Source organism: Lissotriton vulgaris, chromosome 2_1 (genome assembly GCF_964263255.1).
Source record: "Lissotriton vulgaris chromosome 2_1, aLisVul1.2, whole genome shotgun sequence".
Lineage (NCBI taxonomy): Eukaryota > Metazoa > Chordata > Amphibia > Caudata > Salamandridae > Lissotriton > Lissotriton vulgaris.
In genome coordinates this window covers 1,821,199,685-1,821,220,539 of record NC_141687.1, presented here as the reverse complement: position 1 = coordinate 1,821,220,539, position 20,855 = coordinate 1,821,199,685, and the positions used below count along the sequence as shown (strand labels likewise).

The 20,855-nt window shown below is 43.3% G+C and overlaps 1 protein-coding gene across 2 annotated transcripts in view; it reads right to left on the bottom strand.

The window, feature by feature from the left end:
- Positions 1 to 15,068, bottom strand: part of CTDSPL2 (CTD small phosphatase like 2) — a 459,434-nt gene extending 444,366 nt beyond the window's left edge. Inside the window, exon 1 of one of the 2 annotated variants that reach the window (XM_086957909.1) lies at positions 14,939 to 15,068. The gene's annotated coding sequence lies outside the window, so the exon portion shown is untranslated. Of the gene's footprint in view, positions 1 to 14,921 lie in introns of both variants that reach the window. The other variant, XM_086957910.1, reaches the window with a different exon arrangement.
- Positions 15,069 to 20,855: the final 5,787 nt, after the last annotated feature.

Sequence of the window (20,855 nt, the reverse complement as noted above, 5' to 3'; positions counted from 1 at the left end):
GCAATCACCTCAGCCACCTGTGGTAAACCACACGACTAGGGTTTTTCTCCACTGGGAGAAGAGTGAGGGAACAGTCCTTAATTGAGAAGAGGCCTATGGTCGCAGCAAACACTATCACTAGCAATTGGGACACGCTGCGGATGCCTCTCATAATAAGCTCCAAAGATGAGACAATCTTGCCTTGAATGACTGTCTCCACCCCCTTCAGCTCAATGGGCTGATGGGATCCCCCCTCATGGATATACCCGCTCCTCCAGATGACCTAGAAATACTGGCACCATAAAGACTCCATTCTCTCTGCCTGTAACACCTCCAACTTATCCACATTCCTCTCACCCATATTGGCGTCCATCATCGCTTTCTTACAGAATGCCAAAAAACGAATATTTGACAGTGTCACCAACTAATGAACATTTACCTGCCCTCTCAGGATTGCGCTCTCATAGCCCATTACCTTCATAGCGCAACAACGGACTGGAACACTGTAGAGTGAGCCATGTGAACCTGCCCTACTGTCTATTTAATACAGGACCCCACTGCTATTCTGCTTAGCTAAGTATCTATCATTAGGACACTTGTCCTATTAAAATCATATAGACTACTGTAACTGACTTTGTTAGGTACTGCTACACATGTTTTCATTCTGTATGATCTGTGTTATACCCTGATAACGAGATTTTTAAAAATGTGCAGAGATCAAGATAGTGACATTATTAAAAACAATTTGCTAATAGTTCTAGTTAGAGGTTGGCTCTACCCTGGCTGGCCAATTTACCACATGTGCTCATTCATGTTGCTTTCTCCCAAAGGCCATAATTTTAGTTTATATCTAGGTTCATAATTTATTTTTTGGCAGTACTCCTCAAAATCTGCCTGCTTCTTCTTGAGACATATAGGGGTCCTGACCATTATTACAAGGTCATCTACATAGACGATGTAAGCATCCCCATCTTGAGTGAGAAAGAGTGGGAATGTAATACAATTTTAGGAAGGTCTGCTAGGTAGAATGTGTGTGCCGTAACACAGCCTTGGTGCAATTGAATATCTATCTATATATTTCTGGGGAAGCTACCTTTATGATTCAATAAAACCCTGGCCCAATTGTTCTTGTGTAGTTCTTTCAATGTTACCAGTAGGTATTTTTAACAATTCTAATTTGAAGCACAACCTTTCTCTGCTTACCAGATCGCATGGAAATCCAAAAACAATAGGTGTACAATAAACCGCCCGGAGGCTCGAGAAGATCTACTTCGAAATTCAGATGTAATCAGGGCAAGCCTTTTTTAGGGCATACTGAATTGTTCTGACCAGAGAGCTCAAACTGGCAAAGAACAGGTGTTCTGTTAATTCGGGAAGTGAATATGAAATAAGGGTGTCTTTAAAGTTGTATTTATCTTGTCATATTTGCTGTGCATTCAAAGGTGGGTCAAATTTTAGCTTTCATCTTCTTACAAGTTACTGCTTATTTCATCCAGGAGAGTAGAGTTTCCTTATCTCGATCTGTAGAGTTAGAGGATTTTATAAATTTTGTAAATGTAACGGTCTAAAAATAGTGCTAGGGACAGCGTGCGAAATTAAAGGCTGCAGAATGCCTGTTTGTTTTCAAAATATATCAGAAGAAAAGCAATTTGTTTATCTAATTCCTAAGTGTGATGAACACACAAAACATAATAGGATCAAACCAAATCAGAACACTTTACTTGATGAAGTACAATAGATAAATATTTCATGAAACCAGATTTCACACATTGTTTGTACGCTATGTAGTATCTGTTTGTGAATAAGGCCTGAACAAGACATGGTTAGTCTGTCAGACTTCATGGAAAGAGTCTTGAAAGAGGGCTCTAGAGTAAACACTTATCATTATAGGGAAAATTTGAATAAGTAGAATAAACATGATACGAAAATATTGTAAACAGACTACAGGATAACTATCTATATAGAATAAGAATTAACCAGAAATGTTCAATTACAGTTTTTCTTAATGTGTTGTGTCACCAATAGGTGTGATTTTATTAAACTCCTTACTTAAAAACAGTCGCAAGAAGGGTGGATTTCACCACAACTCTGTGACCCTTTCCTCGGTCAATTATTAAAATCAGTCCCTTTCCTCTGTCAATTAATAAAATCAGTGAAGTGCTTGCTGTTGTCATTTGAATTATGGAAAACACATTCACTACAATGCCCAAAACAAATCCACGTCAATAAACACTAATTGATACCTACCAGGAATCAATAAATTGTGTTGAATGATAACTAGATACATGGGAGAGACTAAGTCACCATCAGACTCCTTTCAATACTATTCTTTTAATTCCGGCAGCTATTTTAAAGTGGCCTAGTTTCTACAAATTACAGTGACCGGCACAGTAACACTATAGTCAAAGAACCACTATATATTAATAATAATAATAATTCCTTTATTTAGATATAAAACATATCTTTAAAAGGTCGCACAAATCACATTATATACAATTTTATGAAGTAAAAGAATGATTAAAAGAGAAGCAAACAATAAAATGTGGCTTAAAGCATGCCAGTTAAAACGTTACAAATTGAAGATTAGCCCTTGCGGTCTTTGCAAGTTCTATTAGAATGCATATTCAGATTTAGCGATGAGCAGAGACCACTATATATAACTTCTTTACTGAATGGGTAGCAATGTGCCCACGCACTTTAACTAAAAAGGCACTACCATTACATCTTTAGAAGTACGTTACAACACAATACTGACAGAAAGAGTTGTAAGCCCAAAAGCAAGATAAACTAATCCAAAAAGAGTGAAGGCCACCCAGGGCGAAGAAATCACCTGATGAAATGCAATGTGTATAGTATCGCACCAATATACTCTGGTACCATTGCTCCACTCAAACACGGTCAATCGCATACATTTCAAACACTAGTATAAACAATGATGGTCAGCTCATCAGTGAAGTTCTGGAACACCCTACCATTGTCCTTAATGGGCAGGCCAGCTATTTCAAAGACAAAATTGCCCCCTTGGTGCCTTTATATATTCCAAAACTTGCTCACCCTGATCCCGACCTGAGTATTCAAGCAACTGAACACGATCCTGATTTCACTACTGTGGGCGGGGAAGGAGTAGAGCAGCCCTTAATATTTTGACATGTAGATATGAGAAGGGGGGCCTGGAAGCCCCATGCTTTGATTTATACTACTAAGCCACCCAACTACAGCACCCCGCGCATTGGCTGATGGAAGGGGAAAATTGGGAAAAGCGACTGCTGTCGGGTAGCGCGGACCAAGTAGCCCTCCCAATAGAGCAGATGAAGGGTGGAGGAAGAATTCCCCTATCTAGTGTGACACACAGCGAGCATTTGGCAACGGCTTGCGGAGAAGGTGCAACGCAGAGCGCTATTTCAGAGAGCTGCTGATCTGAATCCTTGCCCCCATCAGACAGATGGGAACACATGTCAATCAGGCCTGGAAGAATGGTGGCTGTGAGGTCCTCTCAGACCTATTCCCGAATGAGACTTTTATAACATACTAGCAGTCAGTCCCGACGTTGTCCGGGTATGAATTGCTGCCGGCCAGTAGTATATTGTTTTGTAGGATTTCGTTTTGATAGCATTTCTTATCTGTTACAGGCCTGAGAAACGCTCCGATTCACAGTGCACTGCTGATGCACTTAAGAGTGCGCATTCAGTAGTGTGTGAACTCTAGTTTCCCTACTTTATTTTTCCTTGCAATATTATATAGCGTGAACTCGACAATATGGCGTGAGCACAATTTACATTACAGAAGAACACATTCATTTGTGGTAGGCACGGGGAGACAAAGCAATTTGCCTGGAATCACAGGATGCTGAGCTGATGCCGAGATTCGAACGTAGCTCCCCAGCTCTAAAGTTCGCAATTCTAGAACTTGTGGCGGGAGGTGTGTCTAAAAGTGTATGTCGGTGCTGGCCACCAATGAGAGACCTGTGCATTTTTCAAATGGGTGGTGAAAAAAATATGAGTATGTTGCTGGAGATATGGGCCGCCGTTCCACCAATGTACTTACCAGGGGAGGGTAAAGACCCATTATTCCGCAACTTTCTTTCCGCATACCATCACTCTGCATACTTTCATTACGAAAGTACCATGACTCGGCAATGCCATTATAACGCATGGCATTACATTTTATATGCTTTTACCACGCATACATTTACAACGAAATTCGTTGTAAATGCATGAATGGTAAAATCATGTTTTTTTTATGTTTGGATATGGTATGGGTATAAAGGTATATGTTTTGGGGTACTGCGGTATATGTGTTTGGGTATTTTAAGGGTTCAGATATAGTTTTGGGTTACTGGGGTATTTTTAGGGTTCAGGGCTAGGTTTGGGTTTTGTGGTACAGGGGTATTTTTAGGGTTCATGGCTAGGTTTGGGTTTTGGGGTACAGGGGTAAAGGGGTATTTTTAGGGTTCACAAGTAGGTTTGGGTTTTGAGGTACAGGGGTATTTATAAGGTTCACGGCTAGGTGTGGGTTTTGGGCTACAGGGGTATTTTTAGGGTTATGTTTGGGTTTTGGGGTACAGGGTATATTTATAGGGTTAACATGGGTTAGTGTTTAAGGGTGTTGGGGTATTTTAAGGAGTGTGGGTATGATTATGGGGTGCAGGGGTATTTAAAGGGTGCAGGGTGGGATTAGTTTTAGGGTGTAAAGGGTAATAAAATAATAAATAGAAAGAATATAAATAATGCAATTTAAAAGAATAAATGTTTTATATTGGCTATCGCCAATAGGTATATATAGTTAGAATTTTCAAAAATCCCATAGGGAATTAATCCTATGTCTAATAACTTTGGCGTTTGTGGACGGAATCGGCTGAAAAGTAAAATGAACCAATGAAAAGTTTTATTAACAAGTCACATGACCTGTTATGCTTACGTTACGCGCTGCGCGCCGCGCCTCGGATCACTTCCGGGTGCGGTAACGCGGCGTGTCATATAACGCATTACGCGACAACGTAGGTCAAGAATATAGTCAAAATGTCTCCACCAACCAGCGTTCGGAACACAACCCCTTTCAGCAGTCCAAAAAGTTCTGTTAAATGACAACAGAGGGGACAGGCAACAAGAACCATCAGTCAAAGAGGGGAGGGCAAGTTCTTCTCTTCCGGGTCATGTTGGGGCGCTACCGGAACTGATCGAATTGGTAGTCTACAGTGTTTCTGGATGTTTCAGACTAAAGCTGGCGTCAGCATGAGACCACTACCATCTCGTAGCTCCGTCGTGGCCATTCCACGAGCAATCATGGCAGCCGCTCCCCACCAGAAGCCTGCGGGAGTCGGAGGCCCCCAAGACTTTTGTAGAATCTTCACGGCTGAGGGAACGCTTTTCGAGAATGGGACCCAAGCCCTATCAGGGAAGCGTCCGAGTTCAAAGGTGTCCCAGGGCCATTTTAGTGGACCAGGCCCAAAACCGAAGAGCCGGCCGCCATTTTGAGAGTCCTGTGGCAGCCGCCTATCGCTGCACCGCAAGAGTGGGCGCAATTCAGCTGGATGGTGAGCAAGACGCTGTAGCCGCAAGAGTGGGCGCAACTCAGCTGGATGGGACAAGGTTCAGATTTGAAGAGTCATCAAAAGGCAAAAAGTTCCGCCGGACCCCAGGAGCCGGCCGCCTATGTCGGGGGCGATCTCAGGCTACACCAGTGCTATAAGACTTGGGGAGGGTGTCGGAGCCAAGCGTCTTCTCCGAGTCCATGGCCATCACACCGCCCCTCAGGGGCCTCCGTCAAGCTGTTTAGGAAGGTAACATATCACATTGTTTTCTAATGCAGTCAGGTCCACAAACGACACTCACTTACTTTGAGAATAGTGAAGCTGCAGTAGGTGGAAATAAGCTTCAGACAGTGTTACAAGCGCTGCTCAGAACTCTTAACTATGGCACCCAACATCCAGAACTTATGCCATTTGAGAATGGCAGTGACATCGAAGCAACTCAGGGACCAAAACCATTAACGTACTTTCACGTATGAAAATCTTACTTGGGGAGGGGGCAGGAGCGAAGCGCCCCCTCCCAGTCAGCGCCACCACACCGTATGTTGAAAATTTGAAGCCATCGTTCTACAAAGTCAACCAAACTTGGATTGAAAAATCTAGAAAAATGGACAAACTGAAAACCAGTTTTGGTCTGCATAGCATCAGTAGCAACGCTTGAGTCAGCTTTGTGTCAAGCCGCCATTTTGATTCAACAAAGCACAGGCATTGAAAAAGGCTCAAACTCAGAACTCTGAACTATGGCACCCAACATCCAGGAGCTTGCCATCCGGATCTTGGAGCCTTGTGCTGCTTTCGACCTATTCACACATCGGTCCACTACTGACATCATCTTATAAACCAACGTTATGTAAATAGTTTTTTAATAAAATGTTTTACCCTGTTTCTTTGCTGGTGTGTTGTCTATATTTTTAATATTTGCATAGGGTTTGTCGTTATTTTGTGCGGGATGGGTGATGGAGCCGAGCTGTCTTGCAGCCCTCATGGTGTGGAGCTCAGTTCATCTCACTATTTTCGTATTTCTCATGAAGGGTTGTTCCTAATATTTCTATTTTAGCGAGGTCAAAAAGAGATCCAATTAGTGGCCTACTGATTTTGCTCGATTACTTTTATTTTTTTACACGATTTTTCACTATCTGCAAAGACTAAACAGAGTATTGCGACTTTGTGCTTGTTTGTAAATAGAGAATGATCCAAAGAGAACCAATTCTAAAACAGTAAATGCTTGGACAACAATCAATCAAATGGAGAGACAAGCAGGCACGACGGATTACAACGGGGGTAAAGGCCTGCGTTAACTACCCTTCAGTATCTGCAAAGAGAGAGTACTACTAAGACAAAAGAGGGGAGGGGGGGTGCAGCGTTCAAAGCACATCAGCGTGCATAAATACGAAAATGTTTTTATCTATCACGTACTTGACATTTTAAAGCTTTTCATATTTGCTATTAAAAAACCAATGAAATTACCAGAAAAAAACATAGGTTATAGTGGATATATAGTTAGGAATTTGCATTTACAAAACCTTGAAAATTCAATGAAAAAACCATTGGTTTTAGGCCATATATTGTTAGGGATTTGCATTTACAAAACCTTATTTTACTCGCATAAAACCATTGAAATTCCATATATAGTTATAAGCGCTAACTATATATCGCGCACCCGCAATCCACTGCTGATGATGTCACATATTACATCATTCATGACATGGTTAGTGACATCACTGATGACATCACTGAAAACATCTCATTTGACATGACTGATCACATCACTGATGATATCATTCATGTGATAATACGATGAACCTCTTCAGACTAATATAACCTTAGATACAATCAGTGTAAACAGACACTCACAGACTGTCACTCATCCATGGAGTTACTCACACACCTAGTCAGTCATGCAGAGAATCAATCACACCTCCATTTCCTCAAATATACAGTTATACAAACTTTACTTATTCAAACATATACTAACACATATTTACTCTCTTATACAATCCCTGATACAAGTTCACAATGATCCATACAGCCACTCACACATTCACTGGCTCTTATGCACAGTTATTTATATATGTCAACTCTCACATGTACTGTGTTTTACATATGTACTTACTTTGACATGTAGCACTGAGATATCCATTCACTCACCAATACACTCATGCACACAGTCAACCGCCCATACAGCTGTTTCCACATGCAGTTTTGAACCCATAGATCTAGTGAATCAACTGCTCACACATCTATGCACAGAGTCATACACCTCCCAGCCACCCACACACACACCCAGTCTCCCATACAAATACTTGGGCAACCAATCAATAATCCATATAGTTACTCATATAGCTACTTATCAACACATGCAACAGTTTACAGAACAACAGACATAATAATGCACACATTCAGACAGTTTAGTCACTAACCCATGCACTCAGTGAGACACATTTAATCACTCACTCATACAGTCAGTCATGCACCTACTAAATCCTTCATCCAGACACTTATACATCCACTCATTCTTCAATATGTAAGACATATTTTAACTTTACAGAAACATACAGTCACTGGATGTTGTCATCAGTGATGTCATCAGTGATGTCATCAGTGATGTCACTAACCATGTCATGAATGATGTAATATGTGACATCATCAGCAGTGGATTGCGGGTGCGCGATATATAGTTAGCGCTTATAACTATATATGGAATTTCAATGGTTTTATGCGAGTAAAATAAGGTTTTGTAAATGCAAATCCCTAACTATATATGGCCTAAAACCAATGGTTTTTTCAAGGTTTTGTAAATGCAAATTCCTAACTATATATCCACTATAACCTATGGTTTTTTCTGTGAATATATATATATATATATATATATATATATATATATATATATATATATATATATATATATACATACATACATACATACATACATACATACATACATACACACACACACGCGCACACTTGATGTTTTAATAATGTACTTTTACAATGTATATGACTTTACCACACATGCATTTGCGTTATAATGGCATGCGTGATAAAGTCATACGCGTTGTAAAAGTTTTAGAAATGAGGTCTTTGCGGAGTAATAGTACTGCGTTATAAAAATTGCGGAGTGATGGTATGCGGGATGTTGGTTTGCGGAATATCATCACATATTCCCGGGGGATGGATAGTCCCTTTCTTTGCTTTGCTGGCACGGTTCTTTTACCTTTTAAATGTATATGGTGGGCGACTGCATAGCATATGTCCTTCTGCTGCAACTGCCCTTTCCAACGCTGTATTGGGTGTTGTGAATGGCGCTGTGGTTCCTGAGATTACCCGCCTCAAAGGTTTGGGCTCTCTTTATGATATTAGTATAGATATAAATAGATGAACAGGCAAGCGAGGGTTTTGCCCTTGGGATGGGTCACTATTTACAATAAAGGGGACTCCAGGAAGTTCCCAGACATCCCACAACCGACACATTCGTTAGATGTACAGCTCACATGCGGAATAGGTCACAGGATGATATCCCCTCTTTATAATGCCATGAAGCAGGACTCTACTGCACCGTCACCACAGTCAAGGGCGGCCTGGGAGAGACCTCAACACACAACTAGATGAGAGGGCTTGGGCAACGAGTAGCGAACTCAGTCTCCTGTAACGCTAGGTTCAAACTGACACATTACAATTTTTTACACCGCACTTACTTTACACCGGTGAAGCAGAGACTTATCTCCCACAACAAGGATAGTAAATGCCCTAGGAGCGCAGCGGAAGTCGCAAGATTTCTCCACCTGCCGTGGGAATGCCCTGTGGCGAGACGGTTTTGGACAGGGGTGGCTGACAGAGTACATGCAGTCACAGGTCTTCCCCTAAGGGAGTAACCATTGCAATGCCTACTGGCCCATATATACAGGCCCAAAAAACGAAACCTGCGCTATAAATTACTGCAATTGATGTTAGTTTTGGCCAGACAAACGATGGCCATTACGTGGATGGGGGTGAGAGGCCCAGAGATAATGGTGTGGCTCAGAGAGATCAGAAAGTGGGCGTTAGCTGAGGAAACACACATGAAGCTCACACGCAAGGATGAAGGATTACAGGCAGACCTAGTGGAATGGAGAGAACTATGCAATGCAGGGCCATCAGCGGGAGAGGAAGTTTCAGAACGAAAATACATCCGAGAGTGGAGGGTGAGGGAGTGATACAGGCGGGGAGGAGCACCAAGGGAGTGAGGGACTGGGAGTCTAGCTGTTACAAGTGAACGTCCAAAGGCGAAATAATCTAAACTGCAGTCCTACATGATACTGTAATGTAAACCAGCACCTCTGTGGGATTTAAGACGTCGTGTGGACCCAAGCATTACAACTCCATTTTCAAGGGAGTTACATTTTGATGTATGCTTTGATGCTGATGTTCTAATGTAATATCATGTAAAAATTAAAAATAAAGTTTAAAAGAACAAAAAAAAAAAGAGCAGATGGTCAGCTCAACATTAAGTACAACGCCCATTAGTACAATACTAGTATTTCAGTACCAGAAGACATAACTATTTAATCATAGCAATAAGTACATATAGTCTATCTTAGGCAAAAATGCATAGTAACCGAAGAGGAAATACAATGAAATTATAGTAATTTATAGAGAACCACGCTTAATCCTCTCTAAAGACAGATACCAGAATTCTAATCACCGAGAAAGTTTTGTAATTCATTATCTATATTCAGTCCTTGCGCCACAGATTTTAATCTCATAATCAAAGTGGCTTCACAACGTCTTAATTTAAGTTCACAGTTACCCCTCCAGCATCCATTCTCATATGATCAATCACATGGAATCTTAAGTTGTGCGGTTGACCACCCGTCTCACAATCAAGGGTATGCAAAACAATAGGGTATTTCATGTCATTATGTTTTATAGAGCGAACGTGTTTAGACTGGCGATCACGCAAAGGTCTAAGTGTACTTCCAACAACGGATTGCAATTCTGTTTTGTGACCTCTTGCAACAAGTGAAAATAACTTTCTACCCAACCATATGCCACTCTTCCTGGATCCTTGGTGTGAAGCTATCTTGAGAAAAGCAAACTGACCTAGCTCTGGATAAAACGAATATTTGCATCTGCTTAACTGGGAAGCTCAAGGACTTAATATTTAGAGACTGCTAATATTGTGTGTGTTATCTAGTTGTTATAAAGTAAAAGTCACCAACACAATTATCTCCTCTGTATAAACCAAGTAATTCCTTGGGTAACAAAAGACAAGACAAAACATCATTACCTCTAACAGAGGTATGTACATCAACACAAGTAGTTCAGAGCCTATCTATAACTAGACAGCCACTAAGCTGACTTTCCACTAGTAATAAGAAACTAAATCTAGCAATAGTTTCAACCCAGCTAAATGAATATTATACACAAAACAGTTAAAATTATAATTGCTCTAATAGGGGGGAACATTTATTCTGATGGATCTTGCAAGTACATCCATGCTCGGCAATCACAATTGAAGTACACTATCTGATTAAGATTGCAAGATCTTGATTTACGTTCTTCAGATTTCCATTAGGGAAGGGTTGAAAGACCATGTTCGCTTCCATATTTACGCATTAGAGCTAGAAACTCCTTTCAAACAGCAGCGGTTTATTGTGCTAAATCTTAATAAATTTGATGTTTCTATCATTACCATCACACACTTACAGAGGGTGCAACTTATGTTAAGTCTTCGTGGTACGATACAGCAGTTCCACTAGATTCAATAAACACAAAACTCTCATGGCGTAAGCTATTGAGAACAATGACCTTCCAAATGCAAAGTCACATTTGCACAATCTGTGCAAAATAAAATATTGGGATACCCCCCCCATTAAATTACCAGTCAAGAAATGGAAAATATCTGTGCAAATGCTACCCAAAACGGTATATTCACAAAAGTAATGGGGACATCTGCCAATTTACTAAATATGGTAGAAATTGGAAGTCTGTCGTGAACTATAGCACGAGTGCTACCACTTGGATGAACTGCTAATCATTGGGATTGTACTTTGGTAGTCAACCTCTTGGCCACCGAGAGAAGCAAACTTTTTAAGTAACAAATCATGAACAAGTCAGGGGAGTGCGACCTCTTTGTTCTCATCAGCTCACGCCTCTCCACCAAGACCCATGATATATGTGTGGAGGGGAGGAGTGAAGTCTTGCTTCCCTTACCTACGGATACATTTCTCAATTGTTGGAACGTGCTGCCCCACACACATATTAATGCTATTGTAATTGTTGACATGTGGAGATATGCTGCCATGTTGTACTTTGCATTTTACTTTGAAAAACTGAACAAAATGTGAAGAAAAAAATATGATGAACAAGACACTTGTAAAGTCCCCAGCGACAAGTAATACAACAATCTTTTACCAAGCGACAACTTCCTCCATATACAACCCTTAATGGGGAGGGGGAATAGTAGTGTTTCCTTATCCAAATGGTGTGACAACTACACTGATGAGTTGAGCTATAGACAAAGGCGATGTGGTAGGGTGGGCGTCAACCGTGCATCTCCATGCTGCAACAGATGAATGCTGAAGACCAACTTTGACACAACCGCACATAGCACAACCACTGGTAGAAAATTGAATTCTCCTCCCACCTTTGGCCGAACATAAAATAGTTCAAATCCTTAACCACCAAGACCAGAGCAAGGCACAGACTGCCTCACAACTAACTGCTGTCACAGATGACACTGCTTTACCCATTCCACTTTGCAAAATTGTATGTGACAACCAATAAATCTCCATAAGAAGCGGGTGTGTGACAACTGTTAAAACAAAAAAAACAACAAAAAATCACAAGAAGCATGTCACTTATAATCACAGAACTTATGTTCATTATTACAGAATGGAAAGCACACATATATAGAACCAAAGTATTTGGAAACACAGCAAAGTAATAAGAAGACCTTAACTCCTCAAGCAAAATTAACTTGTCCAACACAAAGACAACCCACTATTTTGCAATGCTTTCCTTACCGTATTAAACTGTCTTGTTACCATCCTTGCAGTCTAAAGTAGGACCATGTCAAACTCAAGACCCAGAGAAATAAAAAAACAGCAGCAACAATGATCATTGTACTGACAAATAATTTATGTTGAAGCTTTGTTCAAGATTTACAGCAGAAGACAGTGGAGTCCAAAGAAAAAGACCTAAAGCAATGGTAACTTGACAATGTGTGTGCACTGTGTAGCTGCACTGCTTAATTTAGCCTATCAGTCAGTTCTAACAATTCTCTAGATCCTCAGCCATAGGACTGACAATGTGTGCTCCAAATTGGGGTTATCAAAACTGCGACCACAGTTCACAAATCAAACTGATTTCCTCATGCAAGTTTGAATAATCTAAACACAAAACTGTGCATTTTGAAACATATGCTTCCAAACTTCTTTTATGGATGTTTGTGTAACCCTGTGGAGAGGATCACACACCAGCCAGCAGTAGAAATCTTTGAAATTGAAGACTACATGTAACCAATTTACACATATATTCGAGTCCCACTGAACTTATGACTAGACGGCTGTTATTGCAGTAATAATTCAAATCTGTGTCTCCATTCTGCGAAGACAAAGTCATAGCAAGTTGTAGGGGGGGGGGGGGGGTAAGACGCCCCTCACAAATAAAAGTATATTCGATAAATGAAAAGATGCCAGAAAAGTATAAAAGATTGTGTGATACTGACCCAAGCAGGAATACTCTTGTTTTGAATAAACCAATCTGATAGGAGCATACTACAACATAAAATCAACAACAGACGGTGACATGAGACAAGCAAGGTGGTACAATGAGGATCACACAAATCGGGAGCATAATTCCAAGCCACTGGGGAACTCCACACGAAAAAAAAGGAATGCTACAAGACTACGATTAAAAAAAGGATTCTGGTTGGACTTCATATTTGCTGTCTCTTGAAGGAAGTGAGCAATATGTTGTGCGCTAACAAACTCATGTTATTGTTAAATCACTGTTTTACTCCTATGTCATACTTGCTACTGTAAATGTTGTAACTTGTAATTCGCTGATCCTCATTAAAGCGCTCCGATACCTCCGGGTCTAGCCAGCGCTATATAAAACTTTTCAAATAAAATAAAACAGAACAAGACTCACAGGAGGGTGGAAATCAAAAGGATTTGAAGGACAACACACAATAGTGGTGTGACATTCGCTCCAAACATAACGGTTTGTGTATGAATTGCAGAAGTTACCCTCAAAGAACAATATACTGTTGAATGAAACAATTAACCAGCAAGGACAAATCAGACTTCTCAGTGCACTTCTATAAAGTTGTCCTAACAGTAAATCGCGGTGACATTCACCGAATAACCAATCACAATAATTCTATACAAGCTTTCACCGTAGTGTAACGAGGTTATAACATCCAAGTATCTCGTCGAGCTTCAACCGCACAGAAACCAGAATATTACAAACTTCACTGACAACTGGAACTTTTGAGTGATGTAGAAACAGACCTAGGTCACGTTCGACTATCAAAAGCATATTGCTGCAGCTTTAACTAGTAAGAGTGCAGCTGCTCAATTAATTTCTGGAGCAGTACACAAATAATAGGATCTCACAACTGAGGAGAGTCAACTGCATGCCGTTCAACTCAATACGTACGACTGAGAGTAAGCAAGACTGCAACAATGCGTGTTACATACGCTAAACTACACACAGGTGCTTTGCACACGTTCGGTCAACCACAATACCAAACTAGACATTATTCGATGTGCTCGCAGGCAATCCACCATTCTGACTCACTCCATGTCCATAAAACTGCAATAAATGTTTTCAAAGTGAAGATTAATGTCACGTTTAACCAACTGAGCACCATGTAAAACTACACTTCAAAAACAAATAGCATGCACTTGCAGATTAGAATATATACATGGGCTACTGTGTTCAAAACACACGCAAGAGTGAAAACGTAACACACAGCAACTATAAACCCAACAGAGCTTCACCTAGGGCTCACTATGTGTCTCCCATGTGCAGTCAGATAGACAATTCCTTCCGTATACAGCGTTCAGGCAAGCCACCTGCCTACACTACCACTACGCTTTCTTGGTCAGGTTACCCACCCCCTCAGATTCTCCCACCTGGACATTAAGTACATCTTCCTATACCGCTAGGTGCAGGGAGTCGGTGAGCTACTTCCCTGTCCCCGCCCCTTTTGAAGAATCTATTTGTTCCCATTTCCAAGGCCCCTCGTCTAGTAAATATATACGCCGAACCACTGGTCGCCATCCACAGATTTCTTGCTATGTACTGTACCCCCTCATCTATGTATGGGTTTCTGTACCTAAGCAGGGCCCTCACCTGGTCTCTGTCTCTCCTTATAGTCTCTTCCCCTTTTTAATGACTACCCAAGCCCCGTCCTCTCCCAGGCTACCTCGTCAAAACCCGTACCTGGCGCTGCTCTTGGCGCCCTCTGCCCCTGTCGCTCCTCTAGTCCTCCTTTAGCAGCTACAGCTTGGGCGCCATTTCCCGCCTACCGAACAGCGACACCACACGCCGGGACCCGGATGGACACCAACACGCATGTGCGCAAACTAGGGGGGCGGGACCTCCGGGGCGCCAAAGGAGGGAGACGTCACAGGCACGCATAGGAGGCGGGGTTTGAGGGACAGGGGGCGGGGCCTGAGAATTTAGCTTAGGCTATTAAACTTGGAGGGCGTGATCGCTGGAGGTAGAACATAATGTCAGAGCAGTGATGGTTAACACAACAGAGGGCGGGGCCTCGAGAGACTGCCCTATACCTAAGTAGGTGGTGCAGTGGGCGGAATTACAAGGTACAATATTGAAGGAAGGCATGGCGAAAGTCATGCATTGGGCGGAGTTAGTGGGCGGGGCTATACAAAGCAAAACAAGGCACTCCGACCAGAAGGGGAGAGTCACGGAATGTGAGTGTGAGGAACGAGCTGTGAAGGTGCCCAATTTACCTGGGAGAAGATTCGGAAATTAGGTGAAGGGGTTATCATGGGGAACAAGTTCACCAAATTATTGGCCGGGCGCGAGTTTGAATATACATTTACAAAAATTGTGGGTGGGCCTGATGGGAGGAGGGGTTATCCACTTATGCAATTTAAAGTACAAACATGTTAAGATTGTCGAATACTGTACATTTCATTGCCACAGATACTATCGTTTCTGTTCTCCACACATTCTGCTCTCCAGTGGAGGCTAGAGTCTATGGAACGAGAAGGAAGTAACAGTACTTAGCCCAGAATTCCAGGGAGTGAAGAGAGTGAACCCGATTCTGTTTTTTAGGAGAGTTTGGTTGGGGTTGCCAGGGCTGGTGGGGAGGTGTTCTTCCCAGAGAAAATGTTGAGAAAAGCGAGCAAATAATAGGGGAACCTGTGACCAACAGTCCGTAAATTTCACGGATGGTCCGTAATTGTAGTGTCTAGTCCGTTTTCTGTTATAATTCTTTTCACGAACGCCTTTTGACCGTAATTCAGGCGTTTGTAAGGGTGACCCCTTGAGAAGCTTGGCTGCGATGACCCCCCTGAGAAGCCTCAGGGGTTTCACAGCAGTCACTGTTGGGTCCAGCTCGCACATCATTCAAATGACGAGCCTTCCACAGCTCCTCCCAGACTTGTCAATTAGCCCCATTGGCATTCTTTCTGTCCCGATTCACTCATACAGAATGACAATGGGCCATGCTGCAGTTATAGCATGTGGTGTGTCTGTATCTGCATTGTAGAGTCCTTTGCCACAAATGCTGGGGATGTTCCTGGCTGCCAAACAACAGAAACAGTATTTTGCGTTCACTCCGGAGGACAGCGATGGCTGTACAGTCTCTAGTTTGAGAATTGTTTTTTATGGAGTGTCAGTCCAGCTTATTCCAGGAACCGAACTCTGCCCATTAATTCTCAACTCCCCATTTATGCATAGTTCTCATCCTGCGGGATGGGTATTTTTGTCACCTGCTTTCCCCATCTTTGCTGGGGACACCATCACCCACCTAATTGCCAGGATGTTTGAATTAGTGTGTGTCACTCTGCCATGTACAGCTTCCTGACGGTTACTTGAGCTGATATTTTTAGGTCTCGCCTAGGGAGCACGCCTGCGTTGCTCTAGGAGATGACCTTTAGAAATTGGTCTGCTCTTAACCACACACTCGTGCATGTGGCGGCATCCATCTTGCAGGAGCGAGCAGCGGCGCAAGCAGGGGCCATCTGTTTTCTAATGAGCTTTCACTTTCGTGCTTGTTCGAGCAGCGGCACGGTCAGGGGCCATCTGTTTTATTTCTAATGACGCGTAGGGGCCATTTGTTTACAATTAGCGTGGCCGCGCACGGTTGTTACATGTGTCTTTACTTTGGGGTTTATTTATCATGTATTCGGCGCATTATTTTTACATTTAGTGGGCCTGTGACGTTTCGTGCTCGCCACGGCCTCTCAATGCCTTTGCACGTCATTATCTTCATAATGCCACTGGCCCTCCCTGTGCATCCACCTAAATCTCTTACTAACCCCTCGCTTTTCTTCCGCCTTATTACCCAGTTCCCTTAACTCCTGCCAGGGGCCATCAAGCGGCGAAATAATAGAGCCCATCTCCTCCTTGACCCCACTGCTCCCTGCAATCCATCTTCCAATGTAATCTACTGTTGGCTTCCTATCCCTGACCTGTCTCCCGCTCTACATTTATCCACTGTGCCTTATGTCTGCTTTTAGTTCATCCCCCAGCTTTGCATTTGTCATATTTTGACCTTTCTTCTCTGCCCTAAAACCGCATTTCTCTGATATTCTCACTCCCTTTGTCTCTTGGGTACACTTTGAGGTCATGGTGCACATGCACTGTCTTCCTCACGTTTACCTTAGTCCCTCCTTAGTAGGGGTCGCCAATCACTCAGTTGCAAAATTGAGAAACTAGTTGGTCCGTACTTCAGATCTAAGTGCGTGAGGGCCTTGCCTTATATCGGAACCCGTCAGTGAAGATGCGCCACTAATTTGTGTACTCAGGAATTATTGTTTGCGCTTTATCGTCTCAGACAAAACTGGTAAAAAGCCACACTCAGTCAGTCAGTCAAAATAGCTATATTCGATTCTTAAGAATCATAAAAGTTTACATGTATACATAGTATTGTTCTTAAAAGAAAACCTATACAAAAAGACTGTCACAAAATACATGATCAAGCTTTAACATTTTAAGATTTTAACACATATATCATCCTCCAGCATCATTGTAAGGGAGGGGGTCGTATGAGGACTGATATGAGGGTAATAATGGCCAATAGTCGTTCGTAGTTAGAGGATTGTTATTTATTTCACTATCAACAAAGTAAACAGCTAGTTCAGTCCGTCTTAAACTACACAACGAAGGGAAAGAAGCGAGGTCCTCAAGTTTTTTTTCACTTGATCCGGGACTTCTTGACTTGGTTCCGCGTCTCGGCGTCATGAAAAACAAGGAGAAGACAAACCGACCATTACTGACACATCCGAGTGCTTCATAGATAAGGAGGGGGGAAAGGGGGAGTGAGGAGTCACCGGGGCCCGACACCAAACGTAAGCAATGTTTTCACTGCGTTTTTGTCCCAAGGGAAACAGCATTACCGGGAGTGAGACACACAGTGGGTGTACCGGGTCCTCCCTCAGACCTCCCTTATCTGTTCCCACCCCGTGAGACAAACAATCCCTTCAAACGGCCCCGTACCTTGTCCAGCCACACTTCCCCAGAAGTGCGGCAGGGCGGCTCGTGGTGACGGTGGCCTCCAGACGTACTCCTGGTCCCTTCGTCTACTTCTCGTCCTGGCAACTCGTCGGCTTCTCGTCCTGGCAACGCATCTACTTCTCGTCCTGGCAGTGCGTCTGCTTCTCGTCCTGGCAACACGTCTGCTGATAGCGTCCTGTAAGGCCCGAAAGGCAGCGGTTTCTGTCGGGGATGGGACAGGCAATTTAGAAGAGGAATAGGTCTTCCGTAGGAGGTTCGTTAAGGGTCCTGCAAGATCTGCGAACTGTGGGATAAACCTACGGTAGTACCCAACTAACCCAAGAAAGGCTCTCAGTTCCCGTTTTGTTGTAGGGTATGGTACAGTTTGTATTGCTTCCACTTTCTTGGGCTGGGGTTGTATCAGACCATTCCCCAGGACATAACCAAGATAATTGACTGACTCATAGGCAACCCTGGACTTCTTAGCATTGATGTGGAGGTTTGCTTTGTATAGGCTGGACAGAACGTTGTCCAGGTGAGAGAGATGGTCTTCCCATGTCTTGCTAAAGACGACAATGTCGTCGAGGTAGGCTGACGCGTACTTTAGGTGAGGGGCCAGCAGGGTATCCATAGCCCTTTGAAAAGTTGCTGGCGCTCCATGCAGCCCAAAGGGGAGGACGGTGAAGTGGTAATGGCCAGAGGGCGTGGAAAAGGCAGTCTTTTCCCTATCTTAAGGGGCCAAAGGTATTTGCCAATACCCCTTGGTGAGGTCGATGGTGGAGATATATCGGGCCTCACCAAGGCGTTCCAACAGCTCATCCACTCTGGGGAGCGGGTAGGCATCCTGTTTGGATACCCGGTTCACTGCTCGGAAGTCTATGCAAAACCGGATGCTGCCATCCAGTTTTGGCACAAGAACCACGGGCGAACACCAGTTGCTACGCGACGGGACGATTACACCCGAGCGTAACATGTTCTCTACTTCATTCTGAAAGGCCGGACGTCTAGCTTCTGGGATCCGGTATGGTTTTTGTTTCAGCACAATACCAGGGGGGGTAGGAATGGTGTGTTTGGCTTGGTGAGTTTTTCCTGGTTGTCAGAAAATACAGTCTTGTGGCGAAGAAGTAGAGAGAGAACCTTGTCTTTTTGTCTCAGGGGGAGGTTCTGATTAATGGGGGTATCATATACGGTATGAGAAGATGGAGTAGCAGTGGCGACCGTGGAGACCGATTGAGGGGGCTTACCTAACCATTTCTTCAATAGATTAATGTGATACATTTGTTTCATCTGTCCGGATTCCTGTATCAAATAGGTGGTACGCCCTATCCTTTTAAGGATCTTGAATGGTCCCTGCCATTCTTTCCGCATCTTGTGTGTGGAGCTGGGTAGCAGGATTAGAGCCCAGTCCCCTACGTTCAGTTCCCTCCATTTTTTTCCTCGGTCATAGAAGGACTTTTGCTTGGCCTGGGCCACGGCTAGATCGTCGTGTGCTAGGGTTCTTAGTTTGTGGAGACGAGTTTGTAGCTGACGAGTATAGTCCAACAGTGCTTCCGCTTCTTGGGCCCCTTCCCTTTCCCAGCTATCTTTAGTGATCTCGAACAGGGTTCTAGGTTTACGACCGAAAAGCAGCTCGAATGGGGAAGTCCCTAGGTTGGCCTGGGTTTGGCTATGTAAGACAAAAAGGGCCAGCGGTAGTAGCTGGTCCCAGTTCTTACCATCCCCAGACAGTAGTTTTTTTTAGGGTAAGCTTTAGGGAGCCGTTATATCGCTCAACCAAGCCATCTGTCTGGGGATGGTAGACAGATGTCTTTATGTGTTTTATTCTCAGTTGGGCACCCACTTGTTTCATAAGACGGGACACAAAAGGGGTCCCTTGATCGGTAACGATCTCCCTAGGGAATCCCATTCTGGAGAATACTTCCACTAATCTTTGGGCTATTGCCGAAGAGGTGGCTACCCGGAGGGGAAACGCCTCTGGGTAGCGGGTTGCATAATCCACCAATACAAGGGCGTATTGGTGTCCCCTACCTGACTTGGGCAAAGGACCGATGAGGTCCATGCCTAGGCGGTCAAACGGAGTGCCTATAATAGGTAAAGGGTTCAAGGGTACTGGGGGAGGAACGTAGGGATTTCGTTTTTGACATATTCTGCATTCTTGACAATATTTTTGTGTCTGGGCGTATACCCCAGGCCAAAAGAAATGCTGCAGTATGGCCTGTCCTGTTTTTTCTGCCCCTGAATGTCCTGCCAAAAGATGGGCATGTGCAAAAAACAGTATTTGCTCTCTAAAGCTTGTGGGCACCAACAACTGGGGAGTCGCATCAGCCTTAGCCAGTCTATAGAGCAGACCGTTTTTCTCTATAAACGTGGGATAAACCCGGGTAACGGGGTCCTGATCTTCACAGGCTTTGTTCTATGCATTAGTGAGGCTGGCATCGTTTAACTGTGCGGTGCGAAAATGGGTATCTCTCGCCCATGGTTCCGGTAAAAGAAGGTTATCATACGTTGTCCCCAGAGGCTTTAAAATGTCTAACATAAGGGAATGGAAGGAGGGATTGTTGGTCCCTAGGATGGCTGGTTTTGGGAGCTCGGATGAGACTCCTACCCTCACCACAGTCCCCCTCCCTGAGTCGCTATAGAGAGTAACGGTAGCTAAGGGATATTCTCTAAT